The following is a 22,334-nucleotide window of genomic DNA, read 5'->3' as shown; positions in this document are numbered from 1 at the left end:
CCTCAAAACCAATTTTGAGGCAGAGCTTGTTAAACTGATGAAAGATCTGACAGGGCAGCAGAGTGGCGGCTGAGCTGGGAAATCCCTTTGGGGGTGAATTACTGTGACTTGCATCCACAGCACCCCAGTGAGCCCATGGTAACAGGAGTAGGCACTATTCACAGCACTACAGGGTTCTTTATTTGTATTTTCCATGCCTATCCCATGCTATTTGTAAGGGGAAAAAAAGAATATTTGAAATTAATACAGGAATATCTGAAAATGCCTCCTAGCCCCAGGCTGGATGGATGTCAGGATTAGCACAGGGACTTCCAGCAAGGTCCCTGCTGTTGGTACAAAGGAGCTTGTGAGGGTCCTGTGCTGCTGAGCAGAAGATGCTGGTGCTGGGGGATGCTCAGCCCTGCCTGAGACAAGGATGTGTGGGCACAAACCCACTCTGAGCTGCTGCACATTGCTCCTCTCATGGGAACCACAATATTGCATTAGCACCTTATGGCAGCAGACCAGAAATGGGCAAAAATTTACTTTTTTCTCAGTTATTCTAAACATTTCCTGCAACCTGAGAGCATCCAGACAGATGGATCATAAAGCTCTTGGTGTTTTTTGGGATAGGAACTCACAGGGAGGTTTGTGGGCTGAGATTTTGGAAAGGGTCGTGTGAGGGAGGTGGGAGAGGCTCCCCTGGGGCAGGAGGGTGTCTGTTCTGCAGCAGGAACAGACCCAGGAATGATTTCCCTGTTTTTGCCCCCAGGCATTTCAGTTTTGTTAATCAGAGGAGCTGTTAATTCGCTGGGCTGGAATGAACCTCGTGAGGAGGGTGTTTGGATAAAGCCTTTGGGAGGCTGTGCTGTTTGGGCACAAAAAGGTTTTGCTGAGGCTTATGTGGGGTCACAGTGGCCTAATTAGGATTTAGGGGAAATGCTGCTTTTTTGTAAATGGGTTTTTAGGTAAAGGAAGGAGGTGGCTGGAATGTGCTGTTAGATGTGGAGTGTAGCATTAAATGAGCATGTAAATGAGATGACTCTCATTAGAAAAGGGCAAGTTTGATGAACAGTTCCTGAGAGCTTTCCCTGGAATGATGCCTTTGACTTCTGCCTCCTGCCTTATTATGGCAGGACAAGGAGTCTGGGAGGGATAATGAACTGCTGGGAGCACTGGGAGAGCACGGCTTTGATGCTGGTAATAAGGAGCAGCCATTTCACCTCTGAGCCTCATCCCAAAATTGGGAATATGGCAAAAGCACCATCAGGCCCAGGGGCTGAGATTTCCATGAGGGTTATGGTCAGAGTTGGTTTTTGGCAGGGGCTGCATGGGCTGGTGAGTCTCTTCTGAGTGTGCTTATGTTCAAATCCAGGTTTGCATGGGAAGTTCTTCCCAGCATCTCCCAAAATTCTCCCCAGGAGCATCTCAGCACCCAAGCCATGGGGGAGAACAAGGCCAGAGTTTCCTCCTGCACTTGGGATGAAGCAGGGCTGGGTTTTTCCTGCCTAAAATAATCCTGACTATTAAGCTTCGAGCCCTGGACCTTCCCAGCCTGACAAGAGCACTTCAGGATGATTCCCTTGAGCTCTCTCCTTGCTGAAACAACCCGTGTGTGCTGGCTGTGTGCTCCAGCCCAGCTGAGTGCAAAGGCTCCAGGGATGAAAGCAAAATCCCATTTGTCTTTGCTGACTGCAAACAGTTGGAGGATCAGAGATCTCCATCCCATTTAGAAGCAGGCTGGGGCAATTTTTAGGCAATTTAGGCAATTTTTAGGCAAGGGATGTATTTTGCAGAATGAGGTGGTTTTTTGTTACCTCTCCTTCAACTGAAGATGAAAATCTTGCTTCTCATCAGCTGCCTTCCTGAATTTGGTGATCACTTCCTTTGGTTTATTAGAAATAGGCTGACAGACATGTGGAGAGCCTTAGGGATTAATGGAGTGGAGCTGTCCTTATGGAATCTCTGCTGGATCCCCCAAGTGAGGCTGAAAAGGACTTTCTGAGCTCCCCAGCACTCCCTGAGGAGATTTTAAGCTCTGAGACTCATGTCCAGTGAGATATCCCCAGGTGATGGAGATGTTCATGGTTCTCCTGGATAACTTCCCTTTGAGACAAGGAGATTGATGCACTGAGACCATCAGATCCAAAGTATTTTCCTTCTGGGCCTGTATTTTTCTGGGTTAGAATGAAAGCTGTCTCATTCTCCCTCCAGGCTGCTTTTCCTCATCCCTCCTGCATCTTTCCCCTCTAACTGAGGGTTTGTCAGGGCCAGGATTAACCCCACAGCCAGTGCAGGTTTAGGCAATGAGGGTCTGGTGTTGGTTACACCCCTCAGCATGAATTGACATTTCCTAGTTCTGGAAGCTACAGGAACCAACCCTCAAATTGCAGCAGCTCCCACGCTGCTCCCCTGACTGCGACTACAGCCACTGGCAGCCCTGTAATTGTCACTGTAATTGCAGGGGACTTGGAAACCCTGAGCCCTGCCAGAAACATAACCTAATCTTTCCTGAGCTGCTGCTTTTGAGGTCTAAGCGTGGGGATTTGCTCTTCTCGTGGTGCCAGGGGATCAGTCCTGATCCCAGGGCTGGCAGGGAGGCTCTGGGTGCTGCTGCTCCCTCCCAGGGCAGGACAAGGAGCCCAGGTAAGCTCGTTACAGGGGCTTATTCAGCAGATGGACGAGCTGTTGCCAGGTAGATCTCGTTGCTCATTAATATGCCATTGGCCTCATTTGTGTGCCCTGCTCACCCCTGGCTGTGTCCTTGTGTGGTGCAGGGATTGTGTTTCCAGCCCAGCCTGTCCCTGGCATCCTGTTCCCATTGTTCCTCAGCTTCCCAGATGGCAATAACTGGTGAGGGACCTGGATATGGCCATACCCAGTCCTGGGGCTTGAGAAATGTCCTGAATGTGACACTGGGTCACAGTCCCAAGGGTATGGAGGAATGGTGTCCCATCCCTGGATGAGGGATTGAGTGACAGGATGATGGGCAGTGGCTTTAAGCTCAAGGAGAGTAGGTAAGGTGGGATATTAAGAAAAAATTCTTCATTCTGAGGGTGGGCAGGCCCTGGCACAGGTGCCCAGAGCAGCTGTGGCTGCTCCTGGATCCCTGGAAGTGTCCAAGACCAGGTTGGACAGGACTTGGAGCAGCCTGGGATAGTGGAAGGCCATGGCAGGGGATTGGAATGAGATGGGATTTGAGGTCCCTTCCAACCCAAACCATTCTGTGAACCTATGATTGACTGCAACAGTTACCAAAGGCTTCTGTATCTTCTCCAGCTGTGTCTCCCAGTGTTACAGAAGCCCCTGGGGAGGGTGTTTTTGAGCATGCTGACGTGGGGACAGGTGGGTGACACAAAACACCTCGGCCTGCAGCACAACAAGGAGCAATTTGGGGCTGCTGCATTCCCCTGTAACATCTATCAAAACTCCCCCAAAAAACCAAAGCCTGGCAAAATCCCTCCTCCTGTGCCATTCTTTCTTAAATGTTTGCCATCAGTACATTTGGTTCTCCATTTTCCCTGGTACTGAAGTGAGAGATTTCATCATGATTCACACTGTGTTCTGCTGAGCAGCTTCAAGCAGCAACTGGGGAGTCTGTTAAACAGGCATCCAGCCCGGAATATTTTGTACACTATCTAAATGCAGAGCTGTAATTAAAAGACATGCTTGAAATAAATGACAGAGGGCTTGGGGTTTGTGGTTTTTTCCCTCCTTTATTTTTTTCCCCTTCCCCAAGGGAGATAGGAAGGCGGGTAGAAGTTGCACTGAAGTACCAAAAGGCACAACAAGCACAATTGAACAAATAATATCCAACAACACAGGTCGACAGAATTGCTTTCAAATGCTGCATGTTCAGTTATCACCCAGGGAACTTTCTGTCTGATTAAAAATAATTATTGCTGGCATTAAATCTGTTCAGAATTACTCAGCGCAATTCGTCTCCCGCCGCACGCCGCTACCATATGCCTGGTCTGTTGAGTGAAAAATGTCTCTTTTATTCAGAGAAATAATGCTTTGTAAATATTTAGAGATGAATGTTCTGGATCAGTGAGCGGCTATTTTTTTTCCTGATGACAAATATGTGCAAATGAGCTTGGTTTTGGCTGCAGCTCCATTTGAGGCAGGCGCTGTATGGGGCCACATTAATCCCTCAGTGAACTGCAGGGGATGTGCCAGGATGATTTACCACGGGGACAGCAGAGGGGTCACAGAGTCATGGAAGAGTTTGGGTTAAAGGCCATGTCCTTCCAAAATTAATGCAATCAGCAGAGATACCTTCCCCTAGAGCAGGCTGCTCCAAGCCCTGTCCAACCTGGCCTGGAACACTTCCAGGGATGGAGGAGCCACAGCTTCTCTGGGCTGTGGGCCTGAGAAGGGCCTGCTCACTCTCACAGCCAGGAATTCCTTCCCAATCTCCCATCCATCCCTGCCCTCTGGCACTGGGAGCCATTCCCTGTGTCCTGTCCCTCCATCCCTTGTCCCCAGCCCCTCTCCAGCTCTCCTGGAGCCCCTCCAGGCTCTGAGCTCTGCCTGGAGCCTTCTCCTCTCCAGGTGAGCACCCCCAGCTCTCCCAGCCTGGCTCCAGCCCTTAGAGCAGCTCTGTGCCCTCCTCTGGACTGGCTCCAAGAGGTCCATGTCCTTCTGCTGGGCGTCCCAGACCTGGATGCATCACTGCAGGTGGGGTCTCATGAGAATGAAGCAGAGGGGAAGGATCCCCTCCCTCACCTGCTGCCTGAGTTGCTTTGGATGCAGCCCAGGACACATTTTGCTTTCTGGGCTGCCAGTGCACTTTGTCAGGTGATGTCCAGACTTTCATCCACCAGCATCTCAAATCTTTCTTAGCAGAGCTGCTTTCAATCTCTTCAACCCTCAGATTGTAAAACAAGGGTTGCCCCAATCCCAGTGCAGAACCTTGTGCTTGGTCACTTCTGCTGCTGAACAAATGGGGAGAAAATTTTAAAAGATTTTGAAATCTGTTAAGATACCTGCAATGCCTTCCAGCCAAACATAGTTGCAGGCACCTGGATGTTGGGCAAATGCCATGGATTTCCCTCGTTCCTGCTGCTGAAGTCCCAGGAGGATCCATGGGATGTGGGCAAAGGTACAAGAGCTGGATCCCACACTGTGTCTGGATCTGACCCTGCTCCCCAGTATGCCTGGAAGGAGGGTTTGTTTAAAAAATGGGACACATGAACCTCTTGGCATGGCCACACTCCTGCCTGATGCTGACAGAGGCTCGTGGGACTGGATGGGATTGTGGGTTAAAGCTCCTGGAGCTGTGTGATGGCAGCGGAGCTGACACTTTGCATCTTTCCCCTTTTACACTTCCAAAGTGCTGCAGGGAAAATGTTCATCTCAGTGCCAAAAAACGTATTTGCTCAGCACATATAACCTCCAGGACAGCTGCTCTGGCTGGGACCTGGTGATTCATGGAAATGGAACAGGGCTGCTGGAGGGTGCACGGAATATTTAAAGCACTGCAGTTTTCATGTTTTGTCCAGAGGCGTTAATTGAGATGAGATCTCTCCCACAGGTGAGATAACAGCCCTGCAAGGGGTGAGACTTAGCCAGACACATCCCTCCACTCCCAAAATGCCTCCCAGGGAGTGGAGGTGTTGGAGAGCACATCCAAAAGCTGAATTTCTGTCCCTCAGGATATGCACAGGAAGAGGGATGCAAATCCCAGGCCTCCAGGTCTGCCACCTCTTCACCTCCATCACCTCTTTCTCCCAGGCAAATTCCAAGTGGCCAGAGATCCTGGCTGGTGCTGCTGGCCTCACTGAACACCCTCTGGATGTATTTGCTCTGTTTTCCATTAAAACATGGAGGCAAACAAGGGGCATTAATGAATTCCTTCGTTTATGATGACAATACGTTTCTGAGTCCTCCTATTGATTTGCCGAGCAAGCTGATATAAAGAGCAAACCTTGCAGTATTTACCGCCCCGAGCCTAAGTGTGATGTCTGAACCAACACAGCCTGTTTGCTTTTCAAAATTCAAATGAGGACAAAAATAATCTCCTTTTCAGGAGGCCAGCAGGCCCCTGCAGGAGGGGTTTTTGCCAGACTCACTCAAAGAGGTGTCACAGCCTGGTTGGTGTAGCTGGGATTTCCCCGAGATTTGGGGTCTGTGCTGATGCACACAGGGGCAGACACTGGGTCAGGCTGTGAAAGCTGGAAACCAGAGCAAAAAAGGTTTTGACAGTCAGCTGAGTCATCAACTCCACGTGGTTAATTAGGCATAGTTCCTAATGAAAGTCATTATTTACCTTGGAAAGCAGGAGACTGGGCTGCTCCAGCCTTTGCTGAGCGCAGGGCTGGGTTTTGATGTGTTTTCTGGGGAGGACAGTGGGAAACAGAGGCACATGGCTCCTTTGGGTGCATGGAGACAGGAAAAAACCCATGAAATTAAGAAATTGGAGTGACTGGGAGGGTCAGTGTTGCATCTGGTGCCCTGGGTTTCCTCCATGCTGTCCCATGTTCAGTGGGAGCTGCAGGATGGAGAGGGATGAGCAGTGCGAGCCCAGCTGGCCAGAGGCTGGTTTAAAACCACCCTGCTTAGATTAACTACCAAAGAAAAACAAACCAAAAATCCAAACAGGATTAAAGAATTTCCTTTCTCTCTCTGGAATATTGGAGACCACAGGCCATGCTTCTGCCTCTGTGCTCACCCTGAGAGCAGATGGAGCAAACCCTTCCTCTGCTTTGCCCTCCAAAATGCAGCAGCATGCTCAAGCCTTGACCAAAGGGGCCATTACAAAGGCAAGTCAAAGCCTTGATTTAAACCAGCTTGTTCAAATATTTTCATGCTCCTTGTGGTTGGATTCCAGACTTTTACTCCCTGATTACTTTAGCCTGAAAAAAAAGGGAGAAAAGAAAGGTCTGATTCAGTGACGAGGGGATGGCACTGATGAGCACAGGGTGCACAGTTTACCCAGGAATTCTTTTGGGTCTCAGAAAGGCCCAATTCAGTAATGAGGGGATGGCACTGCTGAGCACAGGGTGCTACAGCTTCCCCAGGAATTCTTTCGGGTCTCAGAATGCCCTGCAGTAAATAAAAACAACCAAAGATTGCTAAAGATTGAGGGAGATAGTTTTGCCCATCTTAAGAAGTTATAGGATGCCTTCTGGGAGAGCGAAGTTTGGGAAATGGTCCATGGAATCTATTAACAGTTGTGGTTATTAATGAATCTCCTGGGCTTTTGGCACCATCAAATTGTTTTTGTTCAGGATCCTGAAGGGACTTTGGGTTTCCTGACACCCCCATGGAGAGTGGGGCTGTGAGGATTCTTCCATGTTTTTTGTTTCTCTGGGAGGGCAGGGGAGTTTCTGGGGCTGTGCTGGCTCCATCAGTGACTCCAGCTTCACTCACAAATTATTTATGGTCATTACTGGCTTCTCATTCTTGGTGTCATGGAGATTCTCCACGAGCAAAAACCTTCCAGTGAGCTCATCTTGATGTCCAGATTCATATATTTATTTCTTTTTTCCAGCAGCCAGGAATGTGCTTGCAGGATCCCCTTCAGAATCCATGAGCTTTGACATCCAGGGGGAACACTGGAAGGTTTCCCCTATATCCTACATGTGAGAGGCACTTGTGTCCTTGTTCTCTTTGTTGGAGAGTTGCCTGGAAATTGCCTCATGGCCACAATCACCCCTCCAAGGCCACAGAGCAGGCAAGGGATCACTGGGGTTTTTTTTTGCAGAAGATGATTTTTAGGAGGAAGGAAGCAGCTGATGGTGGTGCGTGTGTGCTCCTCCCAAACAAAGATAAAGAAGGGTGCTCCAAATAACTCTGTTCTTGCTGGCAAGGGGTATTTTTAACCAGCAACACGACACAAAAATAACACAGACGGCTGGAAAGAAAAAAGGAACGGCTGCTTTGCTGGGAGAGGAGTTTGCTCTGTTTCATGGGGAAGGCAAGAAATATTTATTGTGCAGCCCTGTCCCAGCTCCCCATCAGCCATGCCATTCCCAGGAGGTGTTACCCATGGTGTTTGCATGGACATGGGGGTGATTTTAAATGGCTGCTATAAAGTAATAAAGGCTGAAAGGTCAGGCTTGGGTACAAACAGCCCCCAGGAGTCTGTTTTTACACCCTGGCCATGCCCTGAACCAAAGAAAGAATTGCTTGACTTTATGGGCTCCTTTCTCCAGAGACACTTGGGACATCTGAGTGTTCTGGTGAATGCTGTCAAAAGGCGGAAAATACAGCTCTGACTCGGTGCCAAACCAAGGAATGACCTTTTTCCATCCCTCCTGCCTGCAGCCTTCCTTCCCCACTGCTGGACCGTGCTGGGAGCAGGGCTGAGCCTGCCCATGGCAGGGAGAGAGCTCTGGCACAGCCCTTGGGGTGTCTGGGCTTTTCTAGCTCTGATCAGAGCCTCCATGGCTCTGGGGTAATTTCTGTACAGGCCTGACAGCTGTTTTTTTCCCTTAGTAAAGAGCAGGAAATGAGCTGGGGTAAGGATGGGATGTGCAGCGTGTGGGGGAAGTTTTGGAAAGAGGCTCAGACCCCAGGGCTACACGAGGCATGTGGAGACTGTCAACAGGCCTGCTGATATTCAGGTGGAAAAGTGGGAATATCCCCTTGCAGGTACATGCCTGTGGAGTTTTTGTTGGGGTTTTTTTTTGGTTTTTTGGTTTTGTTTTTTTTGTTTAAGGTTGAGATTAAATGTGTGTGACAGTATTTTTTGTTTATGTTACTTAGATGTTTTGTTATATGACTTAGATGTTTATTAGTTTTTATCTATATTATAATTTCACAAATTGTGAGTTCTACAGTACTTTATTTTAACAAATCAAAAATGGAGCTGTATTTTTTTTTCTATGATGTTTTTAAAGGATAAACTGTCTAATTAAGAAATGATACTTACATTATTTTAATTTTAACTTGATAACTAACTACTTGTGGTCTGCAATGTGGACTTTTAAATTTAATTACACAATATTACTTAAACTTATGAAGAAGAAGGTGAAGATGGACTAGTCTGCTCTAAAACTTTAATCTTTATATATATATTTATATATATTTCTATATTCTAAAACTTTGAACTTTTAGTTTTTTACTATGTGATATTATACACTTCTATTTAAACTACATACTCATAATCTTAGTTCTATCATTCACTTTTGGAAGCCTTCTTTATGGCCTCAGGTTAAATGTAGTGTTTTCTTTGGGGTTAGTGTCTGTCAGCGCAGAAAGTTTAAAAATTCTCAGTAACCAGGGCTCTAACACACGCCCACACACGCAGAGGGGAAATGAAGGTTCTCTGGTGCTTGTCAGAGCATCCTTTGGGGAGAGCAGTCAGGAAAAGGAGCAGCTGTGGAGGAAAATCCCTGTTTGTGCTCATGGAGCAGCCCCAGGGCTCCGGTGCCTCCAGCCCCTCCCTCTGTGGTGCTGTGATGAGAGTCAGGTCCTTCCCTTTGGGATGAGTAATGGAGCTGGGATCACCTCTAACGTGTCCTGGGGACTCTCCCAGCTCCTTATTTGAAGTGTTTTATTAGCAGGCATCGGGATGGAGTTAAAGTGTGGGGTGGGAAATGTGGAGGTTCCAAGGGGATCCCCCAGGAAATGCACCCAGTTCCTGCAGCAGCATCCGCATTCCGTGGGGAGGGAGCCCCATAACTCAGCTTTCCTCAAACTGCAGCAAGCCCCAGGAAATCTCATTTGTGTTTTAAGGTTTAAAAGCTCCTGCAGCTCTGCATTATTGCAGCACCTGGAGGGAGCCTCAGCCCAGCTGATCCTTGTGGTGCTGGGGCTGTGCCTGGAAAATGGGGTGGCTGCCTCCAGCCTGGACCTGGAGCAACCCAAAGGCAGCAGGAATTCAGTCAGAGTGAGGACCAAAAGGCACCTTTCTGGCTCAAAACTGGCCCCTCACTTTTCTCAGTGCTTCACAGAGCAGGCTGATGGCACAGAACCACAGAATCATTTAGGTTGGAAAAGACCCTTAAGGTCATCCAGCCAATTGTTCACCCAGCAGTGCCAACCCCACCACTCAGCCACGACCCCCAGTGCCACGTTTCTGGCTCCATTTGTTTGTACAATGGCTTGAAGAGGTGAGTCCTGGCCTGTGAGTGGGATATTTTTACCTTCTGGGGTGCAAATAATGACCTCAAGCATGATGGGCTGAGTCCGGTGGGTGCTGAAATGTCCATAAATATGGAAATTTACTGTGGGGGAGGGACTCATACCAAGCCCTCTCCCTTTCAGGATTACAAATAAATTGCATGGTGTGATTTTTAAGGTTGTCCTGTGCCAGGAGCTGGACTTGATGATCCTTGTGGGTCCCTTACAGCTGAGGATATTCTGGGATTCTGTGATAAAGAATCTCCTCCCATAACCAGAGCACCAGAATTGCGCTGGGGTCAGTGAATCAGAGGCAAGCAATTTATGTCAAGATTTCCCCTCTCTTGCAAATTATAATGTACTCTATTATCATTATAGGATTATGATTATGTCTAATAAGCAGGAGTTTTGGGTGCTGGCAGCTCTTTAAACTCCCCTGTTGGGATTTCTTTGCCTGTCCCGAGGCAAAGGCAGGCGGCAAAGTCACACGGATGGAGAGGGCTCTGTGGTGGCCCAAAATGAGGTGGAATTTGGAGGTCAGGATGAAAGGGACCATTGTGGGGGCTTGTCTGCTGCTCAGCACATGAAGGGCATGGTGTTCTGCAGGGCTCATCATGTGTCAGCTCTGAGCACAGTTGCTGACCTTTGATTTTGGGGCCAAGGGGTTTGTTTGATGCTCAGCCCATCAAACAGCCCCGGGAGGATTCAGGGTTTGGAGCTGAGGGGTTTGGCAGAAGTTTGTGATCACTCAAGACAGCACAAGGCTGGGTCAGGGGAGGGTTAGGTTGGAAATTAGGAAGAGGTTCTTCATCCAGAGTGTGGTTAGGAACTGGAACAGGCTCCCCAGGGCAGAGGTTGTGGCATGAAGCCTGCCAGAGCTCTGCAAGTGTTTGGCCAGTTCTGTCAGATACATGGTGTGACTTTTGGGGTCATCCTGTGCAGGGCCAGGAGTTGGACTTGGTGATCCTTGTGGGTCCTTTCCAACTCAGGATATTCCATGATTCTGTGATTCTGTATGTTAGAGAAGTCTTTTGGGCTAATTAAATTCCTCCACTACCTGCAAAAGAGTCCTGCATGGGGTATTTAATTGTATTATTAATTTCTCATAGGTACTGAGCAGTTTCAAAAGATGAAATCTCAAAACACCAATGTCAAATTAAAAAAAAAAAACAAAACCAACCAAAGGTGAATGCTTTCTGTGATTTCCTGATCTTTCCAGTGTCAGCCTTTAAGATTTTGGGGGCCTTGGTGTAGACTTTAATAATTGCAGTTGGTAAGACTGGATTTAAAGGGCTATTATTGGTATATTAAATGTCTGGCATTTAGTTATGTGTCATTTGTATGAAAATTGAAGCCACCTTCTCCCTCAGATCTCCTGCTAATAGTGTTGTTTTAATTTAGGCTTGTTAATGGGCCGTGTAATTTAAGGACAAACCCCTGTGTTTGAAGCACTCCCAATCACTTCAAGTCCCTCATCAGCACTCAGGACTTCCCTGCCTTTGCAGAAGGAGGCAGATGGAAAACACAGGGAGGCAAACTGCAGGTGGATTTCTCCACTCCAAGGAAGGATAATGTACATGTACCTGTGAGTGCCCAGGATATCAGGGATCTGTTCTTGACCCATCCCTGGAGTGTCCAAGGTTGGATGGGCTTGGAGCACCCTGGGATAGGGGAAGGTGTCCCTGCCCATGGCAGGGGGCTGGAATGAGATGAGCTTTAAATTCCCTTCCAAACCAAACCATTCTGTGATTCTGTGAAGGCATGGAATGTCTTTGGGAAGGTCTGTCTCCTTGTTGGAACAGCCCTCGTTTCTGGGATAAATTGTTGGGACAGGGGATCCAGGCAATCATGCCCAGCTCAGCAGCTGATGCTCCAGCTAGGAATTCTTCTCCTGGGCTTTTCCTTCCACTGCCTCCCTGCTGGTCTGCTGGGCTCCTTCAGCACCAGGAGGAGGAGGATGAGATGGAGGAAGGCTGTCACACAGCACTTGCTCTTCTGAGGATTTTACAGCATCCGTATCTGCTCCTGAGCTTCTCACCACATTCTTCCCCTGTGCAGAAGGATCTCATGTTCTGTGCTGCTCTCTGGTCCCATTTCCCCACCACAGCTCCCACCTCACTCTTGGAAGGGAGGCTCTGCATCTCCTGTGGCTTTAATTCATGCACCTCTCACCGTGTGAGACACCAGAGCACCATTAAGCACATGAACATATCTCTGGTAATTTATGGTCCAGCTTGGGAACTCCGTGGCTTCTGGATGCTGCTAAGTGGTTCTGCAAGTGAAATAAATATCACCCCTTCAGGATTCCAGCTGATGGCTTTATTATAGGTGTTTTTCCTGAGAGGAAAGCGTAGAATCTACACTTTAATTCTTCCCTGGTACCTGTTCCTCCTGAAAAATGTTGCTGAACTGAGTCAGGAGGAGAAGGAAAGCATCTAGGTGCAGAGTCAGTTGCCAGCACTTGGGATTTATGCCATGGAAAACACCATTCCATCAGGACGTGGCTGCCCTGGGCACCTCATCAGCATGATGGGAAGTTGCATTATTTTCCTGTTGTGTGGATGCAGGATGGGCACCTCCACGATAAATCCAGTGCCAGTGCCTCACTGGAGGATTTTGTGCCTGTGGTGGTGGGAGGAATCTCATTAAGTCAAACTTCAGAGGGATCCAGCCCTGCCAGCCCAGCCACAAGACAAATGCAGCAGTGCTATCATCATCTATCAAATGGAGAATGACCTTTGCTATCCATTAGGATGAAATGAAAAGCTTTGGGCTTTAACTTGGTTAAAATGCACATGGTTGTCTTTTTAGATCCTGGAGCCCCAGCACATTGCTGAGATTAATCAAATTGTGCATTTTGCAAGTGCTTAAGCAGTATTGTTATGTAACTCCATCTCTGTGTGGCTTCAAGGCAGAAAGCAGAATAATTACACTGAGCCTGCCTGTGGAATCATCCTGCTGTGGTCAACAGCTGAGGAGGCAGGAGGGGTTTGGAGCCAAGTGCCAACCCCATGTTCTTAAATCTTGAATTCAGCTTTCTTCTGGTCAGAATTAAAGGTGTGGGTCTCTAAGGCTGTGTGTGTGTGCCCAGCAGGGCTCAGCTGAGGGACATGGGTGCATCTCATTGTGGCCTGTCCTAAACGTGCCCACAGAAAGGGGTGTAGGAGTGGGTTTTTCTGGTATTTCACTTTGAAAAATGATGATGTGGCAAGGAAATGTTGCCATGCTGAAAAAAGGGAGAGGAGAGCATTGCTGTGCTGGCATAGGCCATCAGAGAGGGGCCCACAGAGGGAAGCAGGGCCTGGTGGGGGTCTGGGGAATGGGCTGGATGCCAGTGGAGAACATGCCTGGAAAACCCTCTTTCCACCAGCTATTTAAGCAAGAGAGCTCTGACCATGGGTCCCTCCTCTTTGATCACACCTTGCCTCTGAGATGAGCACAAATTCAGCCCTTCCCTAAGAGAAGGAATTACCCAGATCATCGTGTCCAAAGTGTTGTAGTCAGTGCCTCAGTGTCCCAAAGGAGATAATCCAGTGCTGTCCTTCAAGGGATGGTGTTGGGACTGGCTGGAGCTGGATGATCTTCAAAGGTCCCTCCCAGCCCAGACCACTCCATGGTTGTAAATCCTCACAATCCTCCTGAGCTCCTTGGCCTCCATCGTGTGTATCCTGCACCAAACAGCTCCTTGTGTGTGTCATCCCTTCCCTTTCTCCTTTCAGGCTTTCCTCCTGGTCACAATGGAGCCCATCTCCATCCTCGTGCTTCGTGGGCTGATAATCTGGAACCATCTATGGCATGGGCAACTCTTGGTGCTCCCATACCAAAGATGAATCTATTTTTTTTTCTGCATAACCTCTCTAGTATTTCTATTTTCCTGGCAAATTCTTGGCATAAGGTGCAGACAATTCTGCCAAGCCATGCAGGCAGGGCAGTCAGATGGTGCCTGATGCCTTCTTGTCTTCACCTGAGGGCTGCACCCAACCCTGCATCCCTGGATTTTCAACCATTGCTGCTCCATGGGAAGTTGGATCCTGCTGCACAGCCAAGTCCCATTCCCAGCTGACTTGAGCAAAAGCAGGAAACACTTGGAGCAAACAAAACAAACCCCAAAAGTCTGTGCAGCTGTGTGAATTAGGTTGGATGGAATCAGTCTGGGGTCTCACCTTACAGTCCCTGGTTAGAAAAACTGCTGTGTTTATAGGTTGTAACCCCACCTGCATTTATTTCAGTGTCAGTCTAAGCAGATGCTTCACTTAAGCCTATAAATATCTTTTTTCCCCCCCTGCTTAAAGTATCTGCTTATTTACAAACAGAAATTAAATCCAGTTTAGAGGATATGATGTAACAGGGTCTTATACTGAAATAACGACAAGCTTTGGGTTCCAGCTGGTGTAGCTCAGCTGGCAGATAAGACCATAATACTACTGCACATAGACACGCCTTGAAGCAAACATATATTCTTGTAGCTTCAGTGCAAAAGGCAAGAAAGAGTGATGATGAGGAGAGCTGGAGCCTTGTAAATTAACAGAGCACCATGGGCTGATCTGACAGGAGCTGAACAAAGAGGAGCTGATACCTCAGTGGAAATCAATCCCTTAATGGACAGTTCCCCTTGTCAGTTCCTGGAGTTGATGCAAGTCTCTGGGAGGATCTGAAATGATGAGCTGGAAATACATCCTTGTTTGAGCAGGGTCTTTGGGAAGTGCCTCTTTAGCTCAAGTTGTGTGAACTTGCAGTCTGACGGTGACATCAGATAAATCATCCCTAAAGTGGGCTCGATCCTGGATTTCTGTTATGCCTAATATAACAGGAGGAATTTCAGGTTGTTAAGCATTGGAATGGAGTGCCTGGGGAGGTGGTGGAGTCCCCATCCCTGGAGATGCCCAAGGAACCACTGGATGTGGCATTCAGTGCTCTGGTCTGGGCGACAAGGCGGTGACAGTCACAGTTGGACTCGATGACTTCAGAGGTCTTTTCCAATCTAAATGATTCTGTGATATAGGATGTGCTATTCATGTGTGAGTGCTGGTAATAAACAACTTTGCATCACTCAGTTATGAATCCATATGTAAAATCCATTTCCAGTGAGGTCTGTGAATACCTGGAGGAGCTGCGTGGCACCGGATCCACGTCCTGCTCGGACCCTGCTCGCCCCTGGAAATGCCTCTGCTCTGAGAAGCTGAGCTGGGAGCCTTGAATGGGAGCCAGTGACTAAATATTAACTCAGAAAAAACAAAGACCCTATTTAGATGTAAATGGAACTGGGGGGGGGGGGAAGTGGGGGGGGGGAAGAGGGGGAAGTGGGGGGAGAAGAAGGAAGGAAACAGAAACACATAAAATAGGAGACTACAAGCAGAATTATTTCTTTGCAGATTCCGTTTTCCAGACTTCCCTCCGTGAGTTATCAGCAACACTCCACATATTTGTGCAGCCTGATAGCTGCAAGGCACAACCACATTCTCCAGGAATGGGGGGTGCAACTGGATGATCTTTAAGGTGCCTTCCAACCCAAACCATTCCATAATCCTGTGATTGCAGATCTGAGCATGGACATCAGCACTGGGCTGCTCTGGAGTTAGAGAGATGCCTTGTGAAGGCTGCCCTAGAACAGAGACTGGAGAGAGTTAAAGAGTAAAATAGGGATTTATTAAAGGGATCTTCTCAATGAAAATACCTTGGGCAGCACAAGAGCCCAGCCAGGGCTACACCCAAAATGAACCCAAATGGTCACGAAATGGATGACTGGTCACTCACTTTTATCAGTTCTGCTTCATTTGCACCTTGCAGTTCATTGTCCCACTCCAGCTTTACCCCATGGAGTCCCATCCTTCTTGTTTTTCTCTCTCCAGCCCACCGTGTTTGTGCTCTGGGGCTGAGATTTGGGTCATTTGTCCTTATGGTGCCCAGCTGGAGCAGGAATTGTTTTGTCTCCCTGCTCTGTGCACAGAGCTCACCATCCCCTGATATGAAGCCCAGATCCACACACAAAAGCAGCACAGAATCTGAAAAACATTAAAACCTGAGGCATCAAGAGCAACAGGAAGATGCAGCAGGAAAACCCTGCAAACCTAACAGAGTATTTTCCTCTTTGCCAGTAACACAAGATGCCCCTTGCTGGGAAGTGTCAACACTTCAGCATTTGCAGAGCAGGGTCTGTCAGACCTCTCTGCAAGAACGCTAATTGCTTTTAGTGGTGAGGCTGCTCAGCTCAGTGGACAGACCCAGGTGCCTCTGGATCTGTCTCAGCTCCTCTGTGATCAGCCTGTCCTTGAAAAGCAGGTTGTCCATGGGTGCCCACCTTTGGGTGGGGAGCTGTCACCCCTGGGCCTGAGAGTTTGCAGCTCCAGGAAAGGCTGCAGCAAGCTGGAGATAAGATCTGAAAAGGCAGAGCTCATTTGTCTCCCTGACCAGCAGAATGAGTGCTCAGGATGTGCAAAATGAGGTTAAAACAATGTAATATATATTGTTCCAGCTTTTTTCCCCCCTCTTCTCTTGGTGTCACTGGCAGTAACTGACCAAGACAGAGAGGAAATCTGGGAGAGAATGAAAGCTGTGTGCTCAAGGTCAGGTCTCTTCTAAGCTCCAGTGGGAAAATAAAAAGCAAAACGTCAAACTTCTGCCCCAAAACCCCGAGGCCACGTGGCAAATTAACACCTCTAAAAGGGGTTTCTCCACTGCTGCTCACATCAGTCCAAGCATTGGCATCACACCTGTGCTTGCCCAGCTGGCTTGGCTGCAGGTGTGAGGAGTTACCTATGTCCTACCTTTGACAAGGAGAAACACCCTCTTTTTCTCTCCTATTTTTGCCACTTGCTGGGAAAATGGGGGCAAATCCAAGAGTCTGTCATCCAGGTGCATGGGATTCAGCAGCTGCTCCACACTGGGGGCACCAACACAAGCAGAACGTGCTCAGGAGCTCTGCCAAGGGACCCTGCTCTGTCAGGGCTCCCAGCAAACCTTGTTTATTCCCGCCTTGAATTTTTCCTGTGGATCAAGAGCATGTTATCCTTGGAGACACAACCCAGAGCTGTGCTTGCAAATTGAAATCCTGGGCTCTGCATGTTTCCTGGGAAGCATCAGATCAGTGGTGAACACCCACAGCACGCTGCCCTTCACAGGGGCACGTCTGCAGGGGCTTTGCTGCTTGCAAGGGTCTCCTGCTCTACAGCAGGGGAAAACGTGGTTTTCCTCTGATGGTTTGTTTTTGGTTTGGTTTTTTTTTTTTTTTTTTTTTTTTTTTGTGAAAGGCTTTACAGGCTGGGATTTGGAAGCATTCCCAGTTTTTGCAAATAAAACTGTGAGTCTGTCTGAGAGCGTTGGAAGAGGAATCTCAGGAACGTGGGAGCGTTCTCCCCGGAGCCGCTCTTGAGTTTCTCCTCTTGTTGCTTCAAAATATTCCTAAGGCGGTGGTTGTTCTGCACATCTCCAGGTGCTGGAAACAAAGGAGGCATGAGGCCTTACAGCAAGTTTGTTTGGCAAAAAAATACAGGCCAAAATTAAAAGCAGGATTTGCCCCTGCAGTTACAGAACCAAAAGAAGGAAATATCAGACTCTGATTCTGCACGATGAGTGAGGACAACGATGGAACAAATTCCCCTGAGAAATCATGAATGCTCCAACCCTGGAAGTGTTCCAGGCCAGGCTGGATGGGGCTTGGAGCAACCTGGGGTAGTGGAAGGTGTCCCTGCACATGACAGGGGGTGGAATGAGTTGATCTTTAATGTCCTTTCCAGCCCAAACCATTCTGTGACTCTGTGACAAAACATGAGCGGTGGTCCCTGTGTTGGTGACTGCAGTTTGTGAGAGACCCTCAGCACATAATTTTGCCCCACTTTTCATGTCCTCACACAATGCCAGGATGGCTAAACAGCTTCCAGACTCAGATGGGACTTGGGGAAGCCAGGAGACATCCAAGGAGCTGAGATAACAGGCTACAGTTGTCTCCCAGGCTGTCTGCATTAAAATGAGAGACATTCCTTGCTTGTTGTTCCCCATCCACATGAAGGATATGATGAGTTCCATAAAATTTAATGGAACAAAAGCTCATGGGCATTTTATTTGTTTTTTTGTGACTTAGGAGTCACAGACAGTTCAGGAATGTGATGGACCCTGAGAAGAAGTTTTATCTTCTTAACCAAGGACTGGAGCCGCGCAGTACCACCGGCAGGATAATCTATTTCCTCCAGGCTGCTGCCTTAAAAATGTCAAAAAAGTTAAAGGGATTTGAGTAAAAATAGAAAACGACATCCTGGATAATGGGGGAAGGCTTTGTGTCCGGTGAGAAGCCAGGGAAGGCAGGAAGTCACCAGGCAAAGCCCAGCACAAAGAGGGAACCCAGCTTGCATGGGGACCTGCGGGCTGGGATGGGAGGAGGGAAAATCAAAAATCAAAAATCAAAAATTCCACCTGACTGTTATTCTGGAGGGGAACTGGGGTGGTTTCTGTATGTTCTTGCTACTCTGCCATGTGCATGGGGCCAAAATGAGATGGGTGCCAGGGTTGGGTTGGCTCTTGGGGGGACAAAACACTTTCTGCTTCCCATGGCAGCATCAGCGTGAGCAGAAAACCCTGGGATTTACTGCTCCAAGGCCATCCCAGCAAGCAGGAGCTCCTGGAATTTCCATTAGAGCAGCAGTGGATGGGCAATGCCAGTGATCCTGGGATGGAGATGCGGAGCCATGCAGAGCTGAGGGGTGGCCTGATTCCAGGGCTTGGTGCTGAAATGTTGTCTTGGTATAATTGAGTGAAGAAGACTCAGCCTGTCCTCTAACAGCAAATTAAACACAACTTTGTGGGTTTGGTGGTTTGCTGCCAAGTGCCAATACAGCTCCATATTAATGGGTTATGACAGGATTATTCTCCCTGCTTTTGGCAGGAAGCAGCTCTTTGGCCTTAATCCTGCTTGTGGCTGAGGGAAGAAACCCAGCACATCCCATGTATTTACCAATGGTGGAACTCCCAAATACTGCCTAAATCCCAAATTTTCAGAGAGGAGCAGAGCAAATTGACCCTGCATCAATCCAAAAATGCTGCCAGGAGGCAGAAAGGGGTGAGGACCCTTCATGCACATCCCAGGGTGAAGCTCAGGCTACCCCAAGAACAGGAATTCCCCTGTGTAACTGTGGGCATCCATCCTCTCAGTATAATATATAAACATCACCATAAATATAAAAATATATAATATTTTATTTAGGTACAAAAATATGATACATAAAAATATATGTGTGAAGTTGTTAAATCAACAACTTCTAAAAAATTTTTAATACCAGTAGAGAGTTCAATATTTAAATGCCTAAAAGGGGTAAATCCCCCAAACAATGGGGTTGGGAATGGGAAAGCAAAAGGGATTTGAAGCGGTGGGTTTAGGAGAGCAAAGTACTCAGCACACAACCAGGTCAAAACCTCTTTGGGGGACATCTGGATGAAGGCTCCCACAGCATTAATCCTTTTTAAAATTCACAGACTCCAGCCAGGGACCTCAGTGGTCAGAGAGAATCAATTTAAGTGAAAATCTCCAAATTACACACCCAGCATCCCACCCTTCCCTGTGCTTGCAGTGATGAGAGAAGCTTCAAGGGCTTGATTTTGGGAAAAGCTGAGCTGTCAGTACTGGCAGCAGAGCTTCACTGGACTGAACTGGCAGCATCACTGGAAATAAAAGCAGGGTTGGGTTTTTTTTTTTATTTCTCCCTGATTGTTGAAGTTTTGGCTGGGTCTGTGAGGATTTGCTGGTGTGGGCAGCAGGGCTGGGCTGCACTGGAGGCTGTGGGACTGGTCGGTGCTGGGGGTGGGGAGAGGACAAAGATACGTGTGTGCAAACCACCAAAAACCTCCAGGAAAAACGAGGACAGGCCTGAATTTTTATAAGGAGGTCAGCACAGCCGTGGCTTTGTGCTTCCCACGACCTGCGGACAATGTCCCTTCTCACTGTTACGCATTTGCAAAGGGGAGGAGGGGAAAGAATAAAAGTCAAACTTTGTCTCCTTCGCCTTGCCGTGCCAGCCGTGCCCTGTGGGCACAGAGGAGGTGACAGGGTGGCCGGGGTGGAGGTGGCACCCCGCAGCACCAAGCTGCCATCGCTGCATCCATCACTGCATCCATCAGCAAGGCACAGAGACGATGCGAATTTTGGGAGGTAGAAATGTTTATCTTGATTTCACGGAGTAACCAGGAGTCAAAGCATGAATAGCTAACTACAGGGAGAGAAGAAAAGAAAAAAAAAATAAAAAAGATCCCCAAAGCCCTCAGGACGCTTCAGTCTGCTTTAAAGTTCTCATGTGGCACGAACCAGAGACATCTGCACTTTTTCTGTGTTTCCTTATCTTCCCAAAAACAGAGGAGCCTTTGCCCACATGAACACAACATTTGTGAGATGATCCAGGCACAGACACGCTGAAATATTTAAATGTAGCACCATGCTCAGTCAATGACCTTTGCATAATTAGCAGCTCTTTCTCTTTCTGATCATGGAGATGGCCTGTGGCTTCTGCCTTTGTGCCGCCTGCTATAGTCTCCATATGCTCCATTTGCATCCTGGAATTATCGATTGCCCTGTGTCTCAAATGTAAAGATTTATAAGCAGCCCTGGCAGGGTTGGGGATCCCAGGTGGGGGGGTTGAGGTCACCGAGGCCTTGGCTGCTGCAGATGGGACGAGCAGAGGGTTTGGCTGTGTAGGGCCTCACTAATGAGCTGCAGGTTGGGTCAGCTCTTGGATGAGGAGGCTTCCAATGGCTCTGATCCCATCTCTTCCCCAAAATCAGGCAAACAAAACACGAAATAAATAAAATAATATATAAAATGAATCTTGTGAAATGAGAACTTTTGGGCAGGACCAAGCTGGATGGGGCTTGGAGCAACCTGGTCTGGTGGAAATTGTCCCTGCTCATGGCAGAGCGTTGGAACAAGACGGGCTCTAAGGTCTCTTCCAACTCAAGGCATTCCACAATGTGATTTTCAGATTTGGATTTATAAGGTTGCTTTTGCTTTCCCCAGGTTGGAAGGGGCTTGGAGCAACCTGGTCTAGTGGAAGGTGTCCCTGCCATGGCAGAGGGTTGGAACAAGGTGGGCTTTAAGGTCCCTTCCAACTCAACCCATTCCACAATGTGATTTTCCACAATGTGATTTTCCACCACCAGATTGGGATTTATAAGATTGCCTTTGCTTTCCTGGATGATTGAATTTGACTAAAACATCTGACCCAGGGACTCCTTCACTCCAGAAGGCAGATGGTGATTTTTATTAGCGAGTGGTTTCCTGTTCTTTTGATTCCTTCACTAATGTATTTTCTGTTGCTGAGGTTGGATGTACTCTCTGTATATGACTGCTAACCCTTAGCAATGAATTCATGTTGATTTTCTTTCAGCTCAAAGGCTTTCCTCATTCATCTTCTCTCTCTTAATGGCAACAGCAGGTATGTCTGTACCAAAAAAAAAAAATGTATCACACACTTTTCACAGATTCTTCTGGTGTTTCCATACAAAATCTTCCCCTCTATCAGAGCTGGTAAATCTCAGCAACGCGAGGAAAGGCAGGAGCTCTCAGCCTCTTCCATGATAACTCGGCTCCTTTGTTAAGGAGAGGCATTATCTGATGAGGTACAAGGCATCTCCATCTCCCAGCGATTCCAGGAGCAATCAGGGCCCACCAGGATCGTGTTTCTCAGCCATTACCTGATTGCTGTGAAGCACCGTTCCAGCCCGTCCATCTCCTAAAGAGCCCATAACAGAGACAACCCGACCGGAATCCCGACAATAGCGAGCCTTTCAGCTTGTAAAGATAATGACTGACTAATTACCCGCACGGAGGAAGAGTGACCATCCATAACCACCCCTGCGAGCTCCCGCGGCCGGCAGGAAGGCAGCGCTCCGGATTTTGGGAGCTGCACGTTGATGTTACAGGATGCTGCAGGATGTCGCTCCCTCCGCCACATCCTCCCGACATCTGCGCGCCCATGGTGGTCGCTGCTTTTTTGGTGGTGTGTTTGTTGTGGTTTTCTTTTCTTTTTTTTTTTTTTTTTTTTTTTTTTTTCCCTCTTGCTCGGATTTCAAGGGGTTGGGGGCTGTAGCAGCCTTTTTTTCCTTCTTTTTTCCTCTGAGTTTATGCACTGGCTGGCTGAAGGCAGCCTGGAAGCCTGCCAGGGGCACCTGGCAATGCACTCAGTAAATTACAGCAGGGAAAAGAATGTCAGATGCTGGGAGGGAGTCATAAGGCTTTACTGGTGTATACATTTTGGAGGCCAAATGCTGCTTTTATTACATATTCAGGTATGACCTGGCATCTCTTT

Source organism: Zonotrichia albicollis, chromosome 6 (genome assembly GCF_047830755.1).
Source record: "Zonotrichia albicollis isolate bZonAlb1 chromosome 6, bZonAlb1.hap1, whole genome shotgun sequence".
NCBI lineage: Eukaryota > Metazoa > Chordata > Aves > Passeriformes > Passerellidae > Zonotrichia > Zonotrichia albicollis.
Note: the sequence above shows the minus strand (reverse complement) of the source record.